Genomic DNA, 7,459 nt, shown 5'->3' with positions numbered 1-7,459 from the left:
TTTGCATAACCTTCTTACATGCTTTATTTCATTTAAGATATCTGCTATCTAAATTCCCTTTTCAGTCAATCAACATATATTTATGGAGTGTCTACTATATGCCATGGACCGTCTCAGTTCCCCTCATATATTCAACATGCCATTCATCTGATTTTTAACTAAAAAGCCCTTTTTATTCCACTTCCCAATTGTAGCTATCATAGTCTGTCAAAATTGCTCTTCTCTCCTGTATTTATAGTGAGTCATTACTAGTCATCATGAGGCCATCTGCACTGTGTCACTGGGTAGTGACACGCAGCCTTTGTTCAATCCCTAAGATGCCGCATCTTGCAAGATGGATATTAGTGTTACTAAATCCATCTTCAACATTCCCAAACAACAGTGTTCATAACAGCTATTATATTTCTGCAGTAACAAGAAGAAGGGGTACTGCATATTATTAGCAGAAACCTCCCATTACAATAGAATTATGGTGTTATAAACAGAAAATAGATTTCTCTTTCTCTCTTTTTAATGTTCTGCTTTATATTCTTGGAAAGACAATTCCTGTACAAAAGTGGTTACACTTGTCAGGCATGTAGCATGATTTCACACAGCTATAAGCATCTCCTATGGGCTACCAGCTAGATGTTAAACCTTTAGTTTAACAATGGTTAAATTCTGATTTAACAATCAGAATCACACATGGAGTGGCCTGGGAAGGAGTTCAATCATCTGGGTTATTTTTAATTGTTTATGTATTTTTCAGGATGGTTTGTTGCATATTCAGCAGTAAGACACCACTGATTTAAGTCTTTGCCCAGTATATAAAAACCAACTCAAATTCTGCTGGCATCTAAAGAACTTAAGTCAGAGGATCATCAACATAAGTGAGGTGGTCCAATTGGCTTGTGATTTGTTCCATAATTGATGTTTTATATTCCAGCCCATCAACACAGATACATGGTATTTTCCTATTAAACACGGAAGAATATCCTTCAAGTGCACAAGGGAGTTGGTTTTCACAAATTGTCTTGTGACATTAAATCTCAGAATCTTCTCTTTGTCACTCATTGGAACTCACATCTCCTGTCAACATGTCCTACTGCCGCTGCTCAGGAAACTTCTCCTCCCGCTCCCTTGGGGACCACCTGCGCTACTCAGGCTCCTCGTGTGGCTCTTCCTACCCCAGCAACCTGATCTACAGCACTGATCGCTGCTCTCCCAGCTCCTGCCATCTGGGCTCCTCTCTTCAGAGTGGCTGCTATGAGCCCATCAGGTGCCTTACATCCTGTGTGCTATCCAGTCCCTGCCAGACATCCTGCTACCGCCCAAGGACCTCCATGCTCTACAGTCCTTGCTGGACAACTTATGCTGGTTCTATGGGCTCTCGGTCCAGCAGAGGCTGCTCCCTGGGTTATGGATCCAGAAGCTGCTACACACTGGGCTTTTGATCCCATGGCTTCAGACCCCTGGATTATGAAGTCTATGCCTTCCCTTAGCTGAACCATAGATCCGGATTCTGCCATCCATCCAACTTTGCCTCTAGGAGTTGCCAATCACTGTGTTACAGACCAATCTGTGGATCTGCCTTCTATTGATCAGCTTGTCGAACGTTCAGATGTGAGCAATGTGTCCAACCTCTATACAGAGCTTCTATCATCTTCATGACCTTCGGGAAGATCAACTGTTCTTCACCTTTTTTCCATTCATAAAATACTGACCAAAATACTGTCTGCCACATATACTGAACTTAATGATTAATTTTATGGAATAAAGTAACAGAATTAGTAAAATAAATGAAATATATTACTAAATCAATTAATGAAATTCATGTTAACAAACAATGAACTAATGTTAATGAATTAATGGGATCCTTGTTCATGCATTTTATTCACAAAATGGATAAAAACCTAAATGAATATAATCTAATAAACTCATTCAATCTGGCTTGCAAATATGTTACTAATTTTATTGTTAATTTTAACTAGTTAAGTGTTTTTTTTTTTTTCTTTTGCTTTTTTTGGAGGTTGTTTTTGAGTTTACGTTTACTATACCCCTGAAAGCAAACTTTGAAAAACTAATATTGATAGATTTGAACTAATTTATTTGAGGGTTTAAACATTTTCTTCTTCAAAACTTCTGTTTTCTGAAATCCTTACATTGCATGCATAAACTTCACGTGAATAATAATCTCAGGAGTGGCATAGAGCACAGTTTCTTCAAAGGATATGGGGTCTTGATGTTTGCTGACTGAAGGACACAAGCAAGCAATTTGGAAAATACAACTGAGTGGGGAAAATTTTTAGGTTATATGAAAAGTTTTGTATGTTAGTTTAGAGAGCTTTCTTTGATTCAGTCAGTGTTGGGTGGCAAAAAACCATATCCCTTCATCTCACTGAGTACCTTTGTATGTAATTGATTTCTTCACAGGTGTAAAGAGGGAGCCAATTATATTTGGTGAGAATTAATTAGGTTCATGAGATGTAGAGTTTCACCTTCTTGTAGCCAAGATCCAAACTAAACACGGCTGGAAAAAACAAGGCTTTCAAACCATCAGAAGTCACTATTTCATTCATATCGTAACACACATTTACACACTCCTTGTTTTTATGTTTTATGTTGCCATTCTGACATTTTATAGGTCACATATTTCAGAAAACAGCATAGTGCTAAGATAGATAACATACTGATAAGGTCTAAAGCAAATAACAAAAAGACAGTATCTTTATACAGAGATAAAGAACAAGGTTCAAAGAATTTTCCTATTCATCATTTTTCAGACTGCTATAAGAATCATGAGAAACACACATTTTATGAACTAGTTATTTTACACAGAAGGAAATGAAGACTCAAAGCAGATTAAGGGTTCGCTATAGGTCCCAGTCTTACAATAAAACCAAGATCCAAGACTTTATGATAGATGAGGACTCATATAAGAAGTGAAGACGTAAGCAACATGGGAGAGAATAAGGAGAATTCTGAGAAGGTGAAATAAAATGATCAAAGCAGAGAGGTACAAAGGTACTTGTGTTCAGGAAATTATTGAAAATCAAGTTACAATTTGTATGGATTAGTAATGGAAAATCAGCTAGAGAGGTATAATAGGTCTCTTTCACTTCATCGTTTTGGATATCTTGAGTTTTGGATCACATTAATCTTAGGATTCATCTTCTCTTATTCATACTGTTAAAATAGCTTTCTGCCTGCTCATTTTCATTCTATTTTCTACTTATTTAAACATTTTAAAATACTTTATAAAATAAAACTTTTGTCAAACATTATGTAAAATAGTATGTCGTTATATTTCCTTATTTTATATAAATATATTCATATTAAATATATAACATAATATAAAAAAATAAAATATATAACAAACAGTTAAATCTCTTAAATCCTCTACTACAAATAAAGTAGCAGAGCATCTGGTAGGCTTTTTGGGGTTCTGGAACAAACATACTCTCCAAGTAGAAGTACCTCTCTGGCCTATAGACAAAGCTTCCTTTAGACCAGGAGCAGGAAAAGATTCTGTAGGTCTAGTTTCAGATGCAAGCAACCTTACTAGTTGGATCAAACAATCTGGCAGACCATATGGTGTTGGTGGCATCTGTGGCATTGAAACAAATAAAAATAAAATAAAATAAAACTGCAATGTGGAGTTTACGGCACACCTCAGTGGGAAAATCACAATGCAGGCAAATAAAGTTGTAGAACAAGGTCTTATAATTTGTAGTTGAAAATTAACATATCTTTGGATAATCAGATCCTTGGAAACTACTTGGATCTGGTAGTGATACAAGACTTGACTGTGGGACAAGTGATCATGCATCTGTAGCTGTCCATCGTGAGCTGCGTTCTGTTGAAAATTCCAAGTCATGAAGTCAGGTGGACTCAGTAGCAATCCATTGTAAGACGGAAATAGCTCAAACAGGAATGAACACTAGCAGGACAAGAAAGCAGGCTCCATAAGCAGAAGCCCAGACCCCCATGTCACCAACCAGCATTGCACCACCACCTCTTTCTCACATCACATGTGTGGTCACATTTGGTGCCTCAAATGACCAGCTGAAGGAGGAAAGGAAAAGCCCAAGCAAGGCTTGCAGATGGATTGGCTCATTGCATGGATGCCTTTAAACACCGTGATGAGAAAACTATTTTCTCTATGTGTAGAAGCATATGTCTAGCACCTGGTTATTCACTTTGTATAAAAGAGAAAAGTGGTCCCAGTTGATGATACATCTAGATTCCTGGACAGTCGCGATTGACCTGACCAGCTAGTTAAAAACCTGGAAGGGAGAATATATAATATTCAGATAATAAAATCTGGTATAGAGACATATGGATGGATATATGCAAGTAGGTCCAAAGTGTCAAGATCTTTGTATTTCTTCTTAATGCCCACCAGAATGCATCTATCATGGAAGAGGAACTAAAAAATCAAGTTGACACAATGACTCTGTCAGTCGAGCTAGCTTGCCTTTGCCAGAAGTCCTCACAATGCTGGCAAGATGAGCATGTGAATAAGTGACCACAGAGGCTATGAATGGGTCCAACAGCATAAGCTCCCACTTACAAATCTGATATAATTAATGCCACTACAAATGTCCAATCTGTCAGCAATGGAGGCTAATGCTAAACTCCCAGTATGGCACTATTCCTCAAGGAGACCAACCGGTCACTTGGTTGCAAGTTAACATGGCCCCCTTGTGCTCTGAAAGGATCAGTGGTTCATCCTCAAACACATAACTACCTATTCAGAGTAAGCCTCTGTTTTTGTGCTTATCTCAGCAGCAATATTATTCAGGAGCTAATGAAAAACTTGATCCACCAGCATGGAATTCCTCACAAGGCAGAATCTAATCAGGAAATCCACTTCATAGTAGAGATAGCAAGAAGGCAGCATCTAATCAGGAAATCCGCTTCATAGTAGAGATAGCAAGAAGTGGGATCCACAAGTTATCCACAAAAACCACAGGACCCTGAAGCTGTCTGCCTGATAGTGCATTAAATAGTCCCAGTGACAGCAAAGCTGAAATTTGCTTGGAGCATGGAAGCAATGTCTTCAAAGATTGGGTCCCAAATATCCACTTACTCTCATCCCCAATGACCCATTTAAGAACTTTGTGCTTCCTATTTCTGCAACTGGAATTTCCAAGGATAGAAGACCTATTCCCAAAGATAGACTTTCTAATGGACATATCAAGGGTCTCATTGAACTACAATTATGACTGCTGGCTGAGCACTTTGAGTTCCTTGTTTCAGGTACCAGCAAGCAAAAAAAGGAGAGAGAGAATTACCATCTAATCCAAGGGTAGATAATCCTGTTTAGCAGAAAATAGTAGGGTTACTGTTACACAGTGAGGGTAGGAGGGAGTATGTGTGGAGCTCAGTTGATCTACTTGGATGGCCCTTGAAAACTCCTGCCCAAATGAGGATGTGATTTGTCATATGCAGTAACTATAGCAAGAAAAGGGTATGGTTATCAGTGTTCATACCTCTTAGGAAAGGGCATAGGTAATACCACCATGAAATCCACTGAGACCAATAGAAGTGGTAGCTGAGGGTGAAACAAATTTCTAATGGTTGTGAAGGAGGGAAATAATGAGTACCCACCTCAGGTCCAAGATCAAATGCAGTGACAGAGTCTGCGTTTCATCCCACTGAGTCACTCTTGAACATTTCCCCTCAGGAAGGGAGGCCAACCAGAGCTACGGAGAATCTCTCTCCTGATAAGTTGACCCTCAAGGTGAAAATGGTAGACTGTGACAGGTACAGATCTGCACTGGAACTCGCATCACATCACTTCAAAAAAGAATAGCTATCCAGCTGTGACAAGTGAGGTTAGCTGACAGCCTTTCTCTGTTGGCTTCTTTTGAATCTGCCTCGATTTCAAGCCAAGGTCAGGTTTTTCTCATGGCAGCCCCTTGTCAATGACTGAACAAGATGGTAGAATGGCTTTTTTTCTTTCACAAGTGTTACTCTCTTACAAACTTTTTGTTCTTCCATTCCTGTCTCAGTGCCTGCTTCCTGGAGAATCCAACTAGCAAATATTCTATTCTTTCTTGAAATTTAATGTTTCCTTTTAAGATTATTTTCCTTCATCCTAAAGAATTTCTGTGCTTATTTCAGTGCAAGTTTATCTGATATAATTAGCCCCCTGGAAATTAGCACTCAGCTATTATATTATACAACAGAAAAAATAAAATGGAGAACAGGGGTGACAAAGGGAAAATATTTTATATTTTTGAAAGAAATTACAGAAAAGGAACTGACTTTGAAAAATGCACAAAAATCATTCACAGTATGAGCAGAGAAAAGCCTAAGTTGTTCTAGGATGCAGAACCCAGGTTCTTTTAAATTTTTTATGAGGTAAATAAAAATATATGAAAATATATAAATTATATTCATTTTTGAAGTTTTTTTTTTTAATGGCATTTAGATCCATAGTCTCAAAGCAGGTAGAAGAGATACCTGAAATCCCTGTCTCTTCATCCCTTTTCCCAGTTTTTCAAACTACCATCATTATACCCACTCCCTCTTCACATGCCCCAAATCAGTTTCTTCCTGTGGTTCCATCCCAATTCAGTCTTCTGGAGTCACTTTGTCTTTAAATGTTTGCCTGGTTCATTTCTGTTTCTAGCCATTTCTCATTATGTGTTATTTTTCTTCCCTCAATTGGATATGAGGAGCATTGTATAATAATATATGATAGATGGAAAATAAATTTGAAGAATGTGAATCAGTAGGGACAAGTAGAATCAGTCATTAGAAGCATCCTTATAAAAAACAAAGCTATGCCACTGATCACTTGACATGGTAGAAAAGTGACAGAAGAAATCCCAGAGCAAAGCAGGAGTAGATATACATGGAGTCATGGCCAGGAAGTAAAAAATGGGCTTTCCTGGCCTTAATAGGATGAAGATAACAGACAAATTGTCCTAGAATTTCTGTACAGGAATGGTCATTTGCTTTGTGTTATAATAAATCATGGCACCAGTAAATACAATAGGTAGGAAACTAGTCAACTGCAATTACAGAGACGATTAATGAATTACACACATGCAGAAGGGGAGTGAAAAATGTGAGAGGATTGCACCAGTACCGTGCCAAACCATTGACAAGAGTATATAATTACCCAGTCCACAAGATGACCTTAGACCTCAGAATATTCTCAGTGTAATTCTGCTGAACTCATATCTCCCATCAAGATGCCCTACAATTGCTGCTCTGGAAACTTCTCCTCCCACTCCCTTGGGGCTACCAGTGTTAGCCAGGATTCTCCTGTGGCTCCTTCTACCCCAGCAACCTGGTCTACAGCACTGACCTCTGCTCTCCCAACACCTGCCAGCTGGACTCCTCTCTCTACAGTCAGGAGACCTGTTGTGAGCCCACCAGGTGCCAGACGTCCTGTGTGGTGTCCAGTCACTGCCGACATCCTGCTACTGTCCAAGGACCTCCACACTCTGCTGGAAAACTTACC

At 38.7% G+C, this 7,459-nt stretch overlaps 1 pseudogene across 1 annotated transcript; it reads left to right on the top strand.

The window, feature by feature from the left end:
• The first annotated feature begins 1,076 nt into the window (after nucleotides 1-1,076).
• On the top strand, nucleotides 1,077-7,339 carry LOC309628708 (keratin-associated protein 13-2-like; annotated as a pseudogene). Its single transcript, XR_014249475.1, has 2 exons — nucleotides 1,077-4,875; nucleotides 4,923-7,339. The product of XR_014249475.1 is annotated as a keratin-associated protein 13-2-like (transcript).
• The last annotated feature ends 120 nt before the right edge of the window (nucleotides 7,340-7,459 follow it).

This window comes from Balaenoptera borealis (genome assembly GCF_965194805.1).
Source record: "Balaenoptera borealis genome assembly, chromosome: 5".
Taxonomy (NCBI): domain Eukaryota; kingdom Metazoa; phylum Chordata; class Mammalia; order Artiodactyla; family Balaenopteridae; genus Balaenoptera; species Balaenoptera borealis.
This window is presented reverse-complemented; position numbering and strand designations above follow the sequence as displayed.